Source organism: Epargyreus clarus, unplaced genomic scaffold (assembly GCF_041222505.1).
Source record: "Epargyreus clarus isolate Ecla_fem2 unplaced genomic scaffold, WU_Ecla_fem_2.2 ptg000015l, whole genome shotgun sequence".
NCBI lineage: Eukaryota > Metazoa > Arthropoda > Insecta > Lepidoptera > Hesperiidae > Epargyreus > Epargyreus clarus.
This window is the reverse complement of record NW_027332223.1, coordinates 15,076,416-15,090,355: the sequence shown is the minus strand read 5'-3', so window position 1 is coordinate 15,090,355 and position 13,940 is coordinate 15,076,416. Positions and strand designations below refer to the sequence as shown.

General features: G+C 35.8%; 1 protein-coding gene across 5 annotated transcripts in view; it reads left to right on the top strand.

The window, feature by feature from the left end:
* LOC140748270 (uncharacterized) overlaps positions 1–13,940 on the top strand; it is a 344,103-nt gene that overhangs the window by 85,807 nt on the left and 244,356 nt on the right. For 4 of the 5 annotated variants that reach the window (XM_073081057.1, XM_073081054.1, XM_073081055.1 and 1 more), the window contains one exon: positions 1,862–1,903. The gene's annotated coding sequence lies outside the window, so the exon portion shown is untranslated. Of the gene's footprint in view, positions 1–1,858; positions 1,904–13,940 lie in introns of all 5 variants that reach the window. The other variant, XM_073081053.1, reaches the window with a different exon arrangement.

Genomic DNA, 13,940 nt, shown 5'->3' with positions numbered 1-13,940 from the left:
TAAGTATAAGTGTAACTTTAATAACTAAAGCTTTAGTTTACATTTATAAATATAAACAAACTCATTTGTAAATTAAACATGGCGTAACTAGCTGTCATACACAATATACACATGTTCCCTATTTAAATTTATATAATGAGCTCTGTTTCTGTAATGTTTTCTATTGTTAACACTGTGTAACGCGACTAAAGTTTAGTATTCCATTCTACAACTAAAGTTATGTACTCATATCCAACAATACAAATAACAGTGTATTCATATGAGCACTTATTCATGGTCGCATGTCGTAATAATTGTTTTGCATGCATAATTTTATCATTAGCTACATACATAGTGGTTTTCTTGGAGGCTGTGAAATGTGTTGTTTAATTAGTATAACAATGTACAAGAAATAGTGTTAATATTACTGAGTACGTTGATAATAAGTTAATAGTTTATAATATATATTACATGTTAGCCCGCGTCCAAATCCCTTATAGCAGTGATTAGCCCAGTTGATTGGAACTCGGCCTCTTAAACGGTGGGTGGAAGATCCCAATGGGATCTCAGGTATATACACACCTTTGATTTATTTAAATTGGTCAGCGTAGTAGAGCCTAAGACGTCCCTCTCTCTCCCGGAGAGGTGATCCAGTAGTGTCACATAAATAGGTCGTCGACGACATCACTGCCACTCTTATTTCATCCTCATATTACGACGAGTAGCAATTATGCTTTGCGAACTCAGTAAACCAAACTGGTAGAAGAATGTTATTCTAAGCAGAAACTTACAAGAAGCGTTCAAACTTAGTCATCGTAACAACGCATATGTGAACAACTTATACTTGAAGTTCTATGCTATTTGGAGATAATTCCAAACGTCCATGGACGACAGTAACCACTTACATATTGTACATTAGATATCTTGATCTACGTTAATATTTTTCTTAATCTTTCCTTAACTGTACTTACTACATTAAGCAGAAGTACGTAGCAACCTACATGATCGTAGGTAGAGTTTCGACTCGTCTGAATAGAGCCTAAGATTATACCTTTATTGTTTGCTTCATTGTCTTCATACCTTAATTGGTAGACATAAAATAATCCGTTACGTGTATAGGCACCTTAATGGACTGAAAGTAGATAAAAATAATGTGATGAAATTTAATGGTAGTAAAACTCTTGCCAGTTCGACTTTGCAGGCACCACCGTCATACTGGTGGCTTATACCAATAGTGGTAAGGGCTTCTGTGTAGTAGTTTAAAGTTCATCTTTGTTGTAGTTCAAAGGTAGACACAAACCGCCTTTTTTCAACCTAAAATCTTTTTTCCACGAGTAAGAATTAAATCCTATTAAGAAGGGATGATTACTGAAGTCTGCCAACTAATAGTCATCAGTAATTAACCTCAGGTAACCTTAGATTCGTATTTGAGGTGATCCTCATATACGTGCCCACCCCCGAGGAGTAAGTCCCTTACCACACCCTCGACACAGCGACGCTCAACACCGTTGTTATTAGGCAGAAACGGTTGTGGCGGTGGTACCTAAAGAGTTCTACTACCACCAAAACTTGAATTTCAGAAAATTAACATGTTCGTGATATTGTAATCTAACTCCAAGTGCTATTGTATTCTAACTCCAAGATTTTGATCACAGATTCACTTAAAGCATTTTGTATCGGCCTTAGTCAGAATTTCTATTTCATTCGGACAGTAACAAATTGAAACGTCTCATGTAATTGAGTTTGTAAGCCAAATGATTGTATGTTATTTATCGTTTTCGTTACTTATGAGGCCTTGTGTCTTATACATAACTTACAAGGTCTCATTAATATCTTTGCGTCATTTATTCATGAACTAACGTAATTTATCTCATTGTTACAGATACCGCGGGATGACAGTCTCTTGGACTAAACAATTTTCCTGGTAAGTTTATCTTTTATCTTTCTTTATATTTCATTTTATCTATCTTTACTTTTATTACGCGATTCGTCTATTTTTTTGGTGGAAGCAGATTCTTATCGTATTAAATTGTTGTTATTCGAGTTTATATCGAATAGATCGCGATTGTTGAAGCTTTATTATATTATGTAGTATATTATGAAAATTCCTTTCGCGACTCTGCCCAAGTTTTAATATAAACACAAGTGGACTTATTTATGTAGAATATTATTTATTGGGTCTACTTATTAATATAAATATTATCTTACTTTAGTCTACCAATTATAGTAATTTCAGATAGTAGAATAGTTTGCAGGCATAATGAAGTTTTGAAATTTTGATCCTACATTGCCATTGCCGTTCATCTTATTTTATTTATACATTTTACTCTGTATATTTTGTATATGGTAATAATAAACATAAACTCTGCAACAGAAATATTTTTGAATTTCAATTTCATACACAATTTTTGTTTCAAACTTATGTAATTCCTGAAAATTAGAATGACTCAACCAACTCCTTTAAAATGTTATTTTTATTTTTAACAAGCTCGTTAAATTATAAAAAAAATATCACATACGTATTATATATTTAGTATTTCACAACTATTTATAAAATCTTCAACACTAATATTAACACCAAATCGAAGCGAGATACCATCTACAAACGTTCTCATTCTTATCACAACTGAGATAAGGTTTAAAGTACGGTTAAGCCTTTGAAATTCGCTAGGAATATTAACCTTCTAGCTCCTAAACGCGGCCGCACGGCAGTCTTTGTCGCATAAAACGACAGGGTGCGACTATAGATATGCTTGGTTTCGGATTCTTGTTTAGACGACGTTTCATATGAATTTAATCATATGAATTTAAGGGAAAAAGAGCTTAAAATAAATTGTGGCGAAAAGTGTAGAGCCTGTATGATGTACAGTTTGTAAATATCATAAAGAAATTTTACCAATTTAATAGAATAAAATAAGTAATGGATGTAACAATAGTGCAATCAAATATTTAAATGTATCTTTACTTAATGAAAACTTTACTGAATTTCATAGAATTCGGTTTTTTTGGAATAATTTCAATTTACTTTTAGGGATATACTAATTGGCTATATAAAATGTTCTATGTTCTATCCATCTTTACGCGACCTAATATAATTTTGTTCCAGATCATTATGCGTGCTGTGATGCCTGTTCTAATTGAGTACGACGATTATTACGATTAATTTAACCCTTCAAAATTACTCTCAATTACGTCTGCACATATTCCTAAAAACAAACCGAATTGAACCAGTAACCCAAAACAGAGTAAGAAATAAAAAAAAAACATAACACATACATCAAAGCTGAAACGTATCGCTTGTAAATCGGCACCTCTATAACGGCACCCTGACACCCATACGCCCGTTTCTCGTTATCTGGTTGGTACAGCGCAAACGATTCGGAAAATCGAACCGGTATGTCGTCCATTACCAGTATTAGTATTCGGTACTGATATTTCAGATAGGGGATAGATACGTCGTGTGGTATTCACACTTTTTCAGCTCAAAAGATCCTTTGAGCTGGAAAATGAAGCGCTGATGAAGGAGCTGAGCTCAGCTGTGGGTTCGCTTTGAATAGATCCGACGAGTGCTGTCCTAAGTTAAATGGAAGTCACCTATTCGTAATGGAATAGGTTTTGAATATTTTTCGTAGAACTCTGTAGAGCTTTCGACATTTTAAAAATTTACAGACATCTCGTTTGAAAAAACGTCTTTCAACGTGTTTTTGGTAGTTGTCGGGTTTTTGTTTTCTTTAGGTTAATGGAAAAAAAAACGGAATATTTAGGTATATTCAAACAGTATTTATCTGTATATAATATCTGTATACTCTGAAATTATTAGCTTTAGCGTGAAATATATTAAAATGACGCTTTTTCACATAATGTGTGACGCGGATAATAGACAAACATGATTTTTCCAGAATTGTGCAGTAATATTCTAAGTCTTAAATGGAATAACTGTCACTGATATCAAGTGATATCTTAAAGAATATTAAAACGCAGGAATGGGTTAATGGGTTAAGAAAATATATATGTCTGATATTCTATGATTGTTACATCCTGAGTTCATCAATTTCAGATTTAGGGATATTGGGAACATGTTTCGCCAAACATACTATTTTATTTGGAGATAGATAGTTGACATGCGATCGTTCAAAAGATCCTTTTTTAGGTTTCGTACAGTTTTTCAGGTCAAAGGAATAGCATGATGGAGGTACGGAAGTCTGGATTTAGGTTTCGCTTTCAAAAGACTCGGGTTGATGAGTAACGTCCTAGATAGACATACGTGTGATATTGGTAAGGATAAGGATTTTCTTTTGTTGAGGACTTAGCTCTCTATTAACTTCTACTGTATGTGTTACTTTTTATAGTGCAGTGCCTTCTTCTTGTCTTATTGAATACTTTATTACAAATGTTGTTTTACGGAGCTGAAATTTTACGGATAGAAATTGTGGTTCGACTCCGGCGGCACCGCCGCCACACCTATTTCTGGATAATAACAGCAGTGTTAAGCGCTGCTGTATTCTGGTTTGAAGAGTGTGTTAAGGGAAACATACTTTTCCGAGGCGTTCCAGCTTAGTCTTCAAGGGAAGCGGCGCATCTATGCTCGACCTCAGGAAGAAATACCTAAACCTATCTGGGGTTGATTAACAGATGTTCATGGGCGGCAGTATCCACTTACCATGCTCGTTTGCTACTCCTATTTTATAAAATTTAGCATATTGCTAGGAGTATTCTACTCTACTCGAATCTGGACACATATCTTTTAACAGCATCGACCACTTATCATGTTGACTTCTCGCATTACACTCAGATAGTTATAATGAAACCACCAAATGTCTAACAGGAAGAAGTGACAGTAAATTACGAGGGAAGTACATTACGTATACAATCTTCGTTAAACACGTTATAACAACGTTGACTTCCAATCATTTAGCCACTCAGCAGGTATCCTGTTGACACACTTCCACTCAAAGGGAGGGATCCTTTGATGGCAGCACGCCACGTATAGGGGTTTCTGTGTACGCGCTTACATACTTATAGCTGTAGTTACAAAATATGAAGCACTGAATCTTGGATACAGGTTTGATGGTATAGATATATAGTTACAATAAGTGGATGATTTTTTTTAAATAATCCTATGTTTTATATATTTTGCTTTTGAAATAATGTTGCTACGCTTAAATACGATACGTATAGACCATTTCTAGGAAATCGAAGATTGTAACATATGTAGTTCAACAGTTCATAGTAGTTATTGCTCCAAATAGAATTGACGTCCTATGTGAAGTCTGCTATAAATGCATTGCTACCTTGTTAGGCCTGATGGTATAAACCCGAAACAGAAGCGTTTAACACTGTTGTTAAAAGTTATAGGTGCTGGTTATAGGTATAGGTACATATAGTAACGAACCTAACCACAACGGAACCTTCTTCTTAGTGGGTACCATATGACTGAGGGTCGAGACCATCAATAACCGCCTTGTTTATAATGGTCTTCCATGTGTATTGTTTCCTTAATGACATCTTTTCATCGGGTTAGTGATCTCCCTCTTCAGCGTTTTCCAGCCACTTCACCAACGATTATTAACTCCAAGTTGTCTGGATCTCGTCGTGCCACGTGATCCAAGAATTATAGGACGTGTTGTAAGCATACTGTGACGTATAAGCATCCAACGGAACCTAATCCCACCTAAAACCTACCCACCACCTACCTTTATTTATTACGTGAATTCCCAAGCTGCCAGTACCCCGTACAAAACACCCCTCACAAAAACGCGACAAAATACGTTCGAAAGCTCATACCTACCTAAACATCAGAATTCCGTACGAATTTAACTCAATAATTTCTGGTCGAGATATCTCAAACAATGCCCCCGCTCTTCCGATCCGGAAGCCGATCTGATGCACAACAAATTCCATCAGGAAATAGACGTATACGATGACGAGTAGGGTTGTCACGGCGAGAGTTTATGATGTTTGAACTTTTTTTATATTTCGTAGCGTATATTAAGTCTTACAATAGTTTCTGTGACACGTTTCTGAACTCAAAGCCCCATAAGATGTATTGTGGCGTGTATGCTATGGACACGGATGAGTCCATAGATGGTTAGATAAATATGAATAATGGTTACTAGAAAAATTATGAACAAAACACAAATAACAACTACTTAAAAATAGAGCCTGTGTCACTCTACAATTTAGACGAATCCAACGGCAGTTCATATCTTGATATCGCCTGGAATCGACCAGGGAACCATATAAAATGACTAAACAAAGCTATAAAACTCTTCGTCTTAATTGCAAATTAGACTATTTCTTATAAGATAAGACTGTCTTAAATTTCTGTGTTTGTTCTATTTTCTTAGCAAAATGATGACACTAATTCGTTTTCATAATTCGTACTTTGTAATTTGGCAACCCTATGGATGTAACAAGAGGAAAATCAAACAACTTTTAGTTTGAAACATTGGGGTCTTTGTAACGTGTATTATTGAGTAAAATACATGGATGGTTCCAAGAATTTTATAGTTGTTGTGTTTACTAGAGTTACTGGTCTTCTTTCAAAATTGGAAATAAAGTGTTTTCACACTGTGAGATATATCGAAATATTCAAACCTACATTCCTTTTTTACACCATGTAGCTGATTGAAGTATTAAAACCGTCGATTTCGATTCCGCGGCTGAACGCAATCTAACTACTAATCTCCTCGTCGCCATCCACTAATCGTCAAAATGTGATGCAGCATTGATGCAATCGCCGAAACGCGAATCGCCAATACTACAATTTGCAGGTCCGCTGTATACGTTAAACCAGAATAAACCAGTTCGTACCGCTTAAAAGCAGATAGGCGTGGCACTGATTCCACTACAGTCACTGTTAAGAATTTCACTGCCTTTAATAATGTAATTAACAGAACGGACAGATTCAAGATACCACTTAATAATTAATGCTTATTTTTGCGTCGCTCGGTCATATAAAAATGAGGCGATTGCATCCGATAAAAACTCGAATAATTACTCGTTAACGTTAAGAATCGATATTTCATTTTAAAAGTCAAAACAATTAAGATGTGTTATTAAATGCATCACTGAATAATATTGCATATTTTACACTAGTTGCAGCGTAAAATGAATTTGAGTAAATTGCAATCATATTTGTTTTTAACACGCTTTTTTAACATGCTTTTATTAGCTTGGGTTGTATGTATGTAACTATGTAACGGAATCTTTGAACCCGATTTCTATCCACTTTGAACATTCAGTTTAATTCAAAATTTTGAAGAATTGTCAAAAACCGATGACAATACACGATTTTAATAATTTTATACCAGTGTCCATAAGGACACTAAGGATGTTGATAACAACATCCTCAGGATTAAGAGAGAGAGAAAGTTCTACGCAAAGTGACTAGATTGCAACAATTATTGCTTTTTAGTTTCAATAACCGTTATAGCGTGTTTTTTTAGTTTTTTAAACTATATTTATTATATTAATAAAACAATATTGTATTAGCCCTTAGCAATGTAGTTTTATTATTAAATATTTTCGTCCCCTTAAGGGGCCTACAGACGATGAAACCTAGATCAAATTGCATTACTTGGATTAGTGTGATAAAGTTTATACCCATACCTTTTATGTTTTGGTCATCACCAATATAATATTTGGACACATAACAGCTAAAAGTTTTATAAAAATGTGAACGAAGTGTCACTTTAAACGAGACAATTTACACATATGTACGTCTAAAGCTTGTTACTGAAAAAATTTAAAGCAGTGTGAGAGTTGAGAAAGTTTACAAAAACGAAATCGTGTTCGTATTTTCAATGTTGAATTTAAAATTTATCCCAAAAAGCAGCCCATTAAATAAGTAATTACAACTAATGAATGTATCTGCGGTGTATTTACGAAAGCGTTGGAACAAAAACATATTAAGAAATAAAATGTTATTGCGGTTCCACGTTATTTCTCGTGATGCTTGTAGTGTTACCAGGTTAAAACGAGAAATTGTGGGATTAAGATGTGTAAAGGTATTTTTAAGTTAAATTTTGACTTAAATAAACGAAATGTTTTTTGGACGGAAACATTGAACTTTCGAGAACTTGACCCTTAGTATGAGTTTTTACAAATATGACTGTTTTTGTATTTGTTTACGCATTTCCCATACATTTTCATTCAGTTTTGATACAGTCCGCTAGGGCGCTGATTGAAAATATATGGGCAAATACGTAAACAAATACAAAAACAGTCATTTTTGTAAAAACTCATACTAAGTGTACTTGTGTAAAATGTCATGCTAAATAATCTAAGTAACTATAAGGACATTTGACCGGACTGGGACTCGATCTTGTTTGGGATATACTACAAATGTCCATAGGCACCATTTACCATCAGGTAAACGGCATAAGCAGGGATAGCCTAGTGGTTAAGGAACGCGGCCTCTTGACCGAGGGGTTCGAGGTCATCTCCCAGGAACCTCCGACTTTTCAAAGTTATGTGCATATTAGAAGTTAATTATTACTTGCTTAAACGGTGAAGGAAAATCGTGAGGAAACCTGCATACCAATTCGCACTTGGCCAGCGCTGTGAACTATGACCTATTCCTTCTCAATCTGAGAGGACACGCGTGCCCAGTAGTGGGACAGTAATGTGTGACAGTACAGTGGGACAGTACATTTCCATAAACATAATCTTTTACGAACAGGTCTGTACAAAGTAGATTACATAACAATTTGAACCTAAGCTGCTTTTCACTGAAACTGAACAAAAAATCCGAATCCAAAAACCTGGAATTGCTTCCAAAATCGGAAATGGATTGGCAACTTGAATTTTCAACTGCGGTACCTACAAGTTTCGATTGTACAAAAAACCCGAAAAAAATAATCGATTCAGTGCAATCCCGATAAGCTTGTCCGGCTTAATTGGACGTGTTACTTGTTCATTCGTTGAATTATTCCGAACTTTGCAATTCGATTCCGTAGTGCAAAAACTGAATGAGTTGTTTGTAGTTCACTTTTTGTTAGGCCACTTGTCATATAGCCGAGTGGATTGTTATTGAAATAAATGCGTACTGATGTCGTCCTACATGCTTCAAAATAATAAAGAGTTTGTATTGAGTAATGTTTTCACACATTTATCAATATTTCTCCTAAGTTGTGAGAAAGAAAGAGGAGTATTAAGAGTACATACTTTGTAGTAAGTACTCTTCTAAGTTCTAAATCTATCCACACTTAAGCATTTAAAAGTCTGCTATTAAAAATAACTTCCCTGAAGAAAGAGTACTTTTACCTAATATGGACCTAATTCATGTATTTGTGATTTATTCTAATAATGACGTGTCTTCTAAGCGGAGAGTTTATAAATATGTCCTTTCTGAATTTCTGCTTAAATTATTTTTTCAACGTTACCTAAAATCGGTTATCGCGTATAGTTCACTCTCTCATAGTAAGACATTCCGGCAGGCTGACGTTGACATCTTAACGATGTTTCATATGCCAACGAGGTATTCTTTCAAAATATTTATCGATCGCGCGTTTAATTGAATGTTTAACTGGTTTTAGTGACAGTTGTTTTCACATCATTATTGTATTATTCAACAGTTTCAATATTATATATTGTTGACAGGCAATTAAGTTTTCGTACCTACTGAATTTCCTTTATGTTGAATAAAATACAACTCTTGTGAGAATTCTTGGGTAAAGAGGAGTATTTTTTACAAATAGCATAAATATTTCTAAAAAATATACGCCCATACATACATTCATTATTCTTCTGGTGATCCATAGAGTATATCTGCCTGTCCATTGTAGATTTGTGTGACATTGCCGTTAGTCATAATTATGGAGAAGGACTTACGTTTAAAACTTACGTCTTACACGCAATTTTGATTTTAGGTTATATCCCCGGTGACACAAAGAATTATCTAAGTGTTGAATTCTAATATATGTTCCGAGTCTGGATAATTATGTACTTTCTATCACCCAGGAACACTATACAGGGACTACTGTGGAGCTATGATTGTAGATTGCTTTTTTTTTTTGTAATTGTACAGGCAAGCATTGTAGTTTGCATTCCCGAGTAAACAGACATTTTAATTTTTTTATAGTGGTACTACAAAGACACTCTTTATGCTATCTTTACGTGTGAACGTCGATGGGACACATGGAATCTCACTGTCACGCTATGAAAGCGCTTATTTTAAAACACAATAACTTAGCGAATAGCGATAACTAAGCAGCGATCAGTCATACGCAGTTGATAGGGACGCACGGCAGCCGCTGCGTGTCGCCTATCACGATGAGCACACGCAAGCGCGAATGGAGCTACGTTGCAATCATGGGCGCCTGGTACATCTATCATTTTATATTGTGTTAGTTTCCCGAATATGCTTTGAAGTTGCTTCGTCTGGTATTTCCAGGATATAAGTATATATAAAAACACTTGAAGATAGAAATTTCAAGTCAATCCGTTGATCATTTTTGCAGATTCGTGGGTAAAACATACAGGAATTGAGTTTTATTAATGATATGAATATGTAGAAAATTTAAGTAGCACACTAGTATGCAGATGATGTAGTAACTGATCGCACTTGAGTTTCCTGTCATCTACTGAGGACTAAGTTGAAATGTTTCTTTTAAATGTCTTTTAATTACCACACACACAGTACAAAATACCCTTGATACCTAGCCCTTGATACCTACTTTTATAATTTCACCTGCTACTTCGATATTAAATTTGACATAAGGTTAGGAAGTTAAATTTTCAAACATTATATAGGGTATTGTATTCCGTATTTTGTGGTTATATGTGGAAGAACTTAACCAAAATAATTTATTAGGTATATCCATCAATTTCGAAAAACATATAACTGTTTAATTTTATATTAATTTTCCACAAAGCCAACGTTACAAGTATCGAAGCATTCGACACTTGTTTCAGCTCGATACTCCGATAGTTAGGAACTTTCCGATACCGCGCCGAAAGAAGTTTGTCGTACGTGAGGCGACTGTACTTGTGGAATAGTTCCGTTTCTGAGGACTAGCTTGCATTCATAAATTCGAAGGTATCTACATCGTCGTTCGAATATAGCGACTTCTTCACCTCTTCTTCTCTGCCTCCTCTTCTTCTATATAGTATGATATATGTTAATTGTACTGAAATGTAAATTACAAGGCGATCTAACTTTGACCAATCAAGTAAGGGAGCGCTTCAGCAAAGTGAGAACTACGAGTATATACTCAGAAATATGACCATGAAGTTCATCTGGTGATAAGTGATTGCTGCAGCCAATCTGAAACCAACTCCAAATATAACGGTCACTTATAACAGTATAAGCCAATCACAAATACATGGCATCCTGAGGACTAATTAGGTACATATTCATAAACTCTATTCAAATGTTACTTATTCATCAGAAATACTAAGACACTTTGTACTATATAATTATAATGCGACATTATACAAAACTGCAAATTACCTCAGAGAAACCTTCAACATTTTTACTTTAAAAAGGAATACCGTATTACGTAACGGAAACAACAAAGAAGTAAAATTAATTCACCAAGAAGCCATGCACTAAAAATGTGCACTAAGTACCTAATTAGTAGGCTCATGTTTACTGACCTACATCGTAACAAATGGGAATTGTTTTAAAAATGTCGCAGACGAGCAAATTTCATGTTTAAATGTACCTCATATTATTTAGTACGAGATTTTGAAAATTAACTCTTGAAACTACAAGCCGAGTAGGCTTTCTCATTACCGTTTAATATTATGCCAGCAAGACCATATTAATCAAAAATAACGGTGCCAACACTCAGGAAATGCTAGTTGCATTCTAGAAATTCAAGCGAATAAATTTACAGCAAATTAGAAACCTGATTACTTTAATTAGGCCGCACGAATACGTCATTGCATCTACACAAACGACTTCATCAAGAACGCTAGCTAGCAATCGACTTGATTTATTACAATCTTGTATAAGCCGTCATTAAAGGCGACGACAAGCGTGAGCGACATAAGGAATGGTCTGATGATTAATATATGAGCTGTTGACGTCCTCTCTCCGCGGCCATCTAATGAAGAATGCCCCGCCCCCCGCTGCTTTGACGATTATATACTCCCCCTCCAGTGATTGATGACGTCGCATCGTTATTCCGGTGGCCAGCGTGATGTGGGTGCGATCCTTAACGTAATTACGTTTCGCATAAAATGTATAAATGATAAGACTGATTAACTGGTCACCTAGTATGATAGCTTCGTGGATTGTTATTTGGCTCTACGAGGGTTGAGTTTGAGAAGCGCTGACTTTCGACATAATGTGCTCATTAGATATTGTGTCTTGATGCCTGCGAGTTCTGTCAAAAAAAATCCCAATGTAAAGTATGTGACATCTGCTCATCCGCTCTTTGGTAGGATGGTTAACTAAGGCCTACACCGTTGGAGCTTTGAGATACATCATCACCTCTCCTGTGCTAATAGTGGGATAGAAATGGGAAGACGATTTCTACACTCATAGTGCCACACTAGGATTCCCTGTATCGTGGGCGCCACGGACGTACTCAAAGACGAATACGCAAATACCCAGATCCGGAACAGATACAAAACTTCATCATTCAGATATCTGTCTGGCTGGAAATCGAACTCGGAACCCGGTGACAGACCGGTATGGTCACCGTGCCGCCACGCAGGTCGTCAAGAAGGGAGATGATGAGTAACTGTTTACGAATACAGACGTACTTCACTATGAATGTTTGACATTTACGATAGCGATCACGTCCCTGACAGGCAAATGGCTGCATTGCGACCAGTTCTTGATATAACATTTAGATTGTTTTATCTCAACATTTAGATTTATATGGAATCCTCGGTACGTCATGGAGATGAATAGGTGTTTCGTGACGAAGCTTCGATGCAAAGCCTTGTATCTTACAAGTTTCCATTTCTTTAAATCTTGCTCTTTTATGCTATGTAAGAAACTCCTAAGCCTTATTTCATGTTTTTCATTCAGCAGATTACCTGTACTTGCATTGGCTGACGACGTTCAATTAGTTTTAAATTCATCTGCAAGAGATATTGCTACAATTTTTTTAGTTGTAAGTTTCAAGCCGATCATACTGTATTGCTTACTCTCAACCCTTACGAATAGACATGACATACCTAAACATGAGTTTCTTAACAGTTTTTCCAAAACCCCTACACCCTAGTTTTACAAAAGTAGTCATTCTACAAACAAAAATAATCCAACAGAAAAAGAAACAATAATCTCCGCTATATATTCCACAAGCGCAACATAACAACGACAGGACAATACTGCTTCGAACGCGTCCGCCATGTCGTTTTGATTAATAAGTGCCGTTGACATTCTAATTAACCGGCTAAAAGTCACCCGGATAGGCCTTTGTTTCACGGTAAATGGGACGTTCAAATACCAGCCTTTGCCCCTCCAGGGCTGTTACGCTAATTCTTCGTTTAATCGATTTTTGGATGCGTCAACTTCGAAACTCGAGTCAGAAATTGATGACAATAGTTGGATTTCTGAAGCGCGTACAGTCTCGCGGCTCGTCCTGAGGGATCTATTATGTTAAGTGGAAAGTTGGACGGTTAACCATTCACAAAACATGCGCTTCTGTGTTTTGAAGGGCCTAATTTAAACGGAGGCTCAGTTGTGATAATTTACCAGCAGCAGTTGAACCTTGTCAAAGGTTTATGGTTAGTTTTAAAACATTTGAGGCAACTTGAGCATTAACCCGCCCTTAAAAAGCATTTAATCAACCCACCTCAGTTATGGGAAGAGATTCATCTTTAACATTAGGACATGAGAAGGTGCAGTCAACACTCAGATTGCCATCCTTCGCTGATGTGGCAAATATCAGTAAGTCATAATCAACGTAACCAGCCCTGCAAAAGATTAGAGTACGCCTGAGAACTTTTAAGTAGATCACTAAAGGTTACTTAGCCCTTTTGTTGCATCTATAAATAGG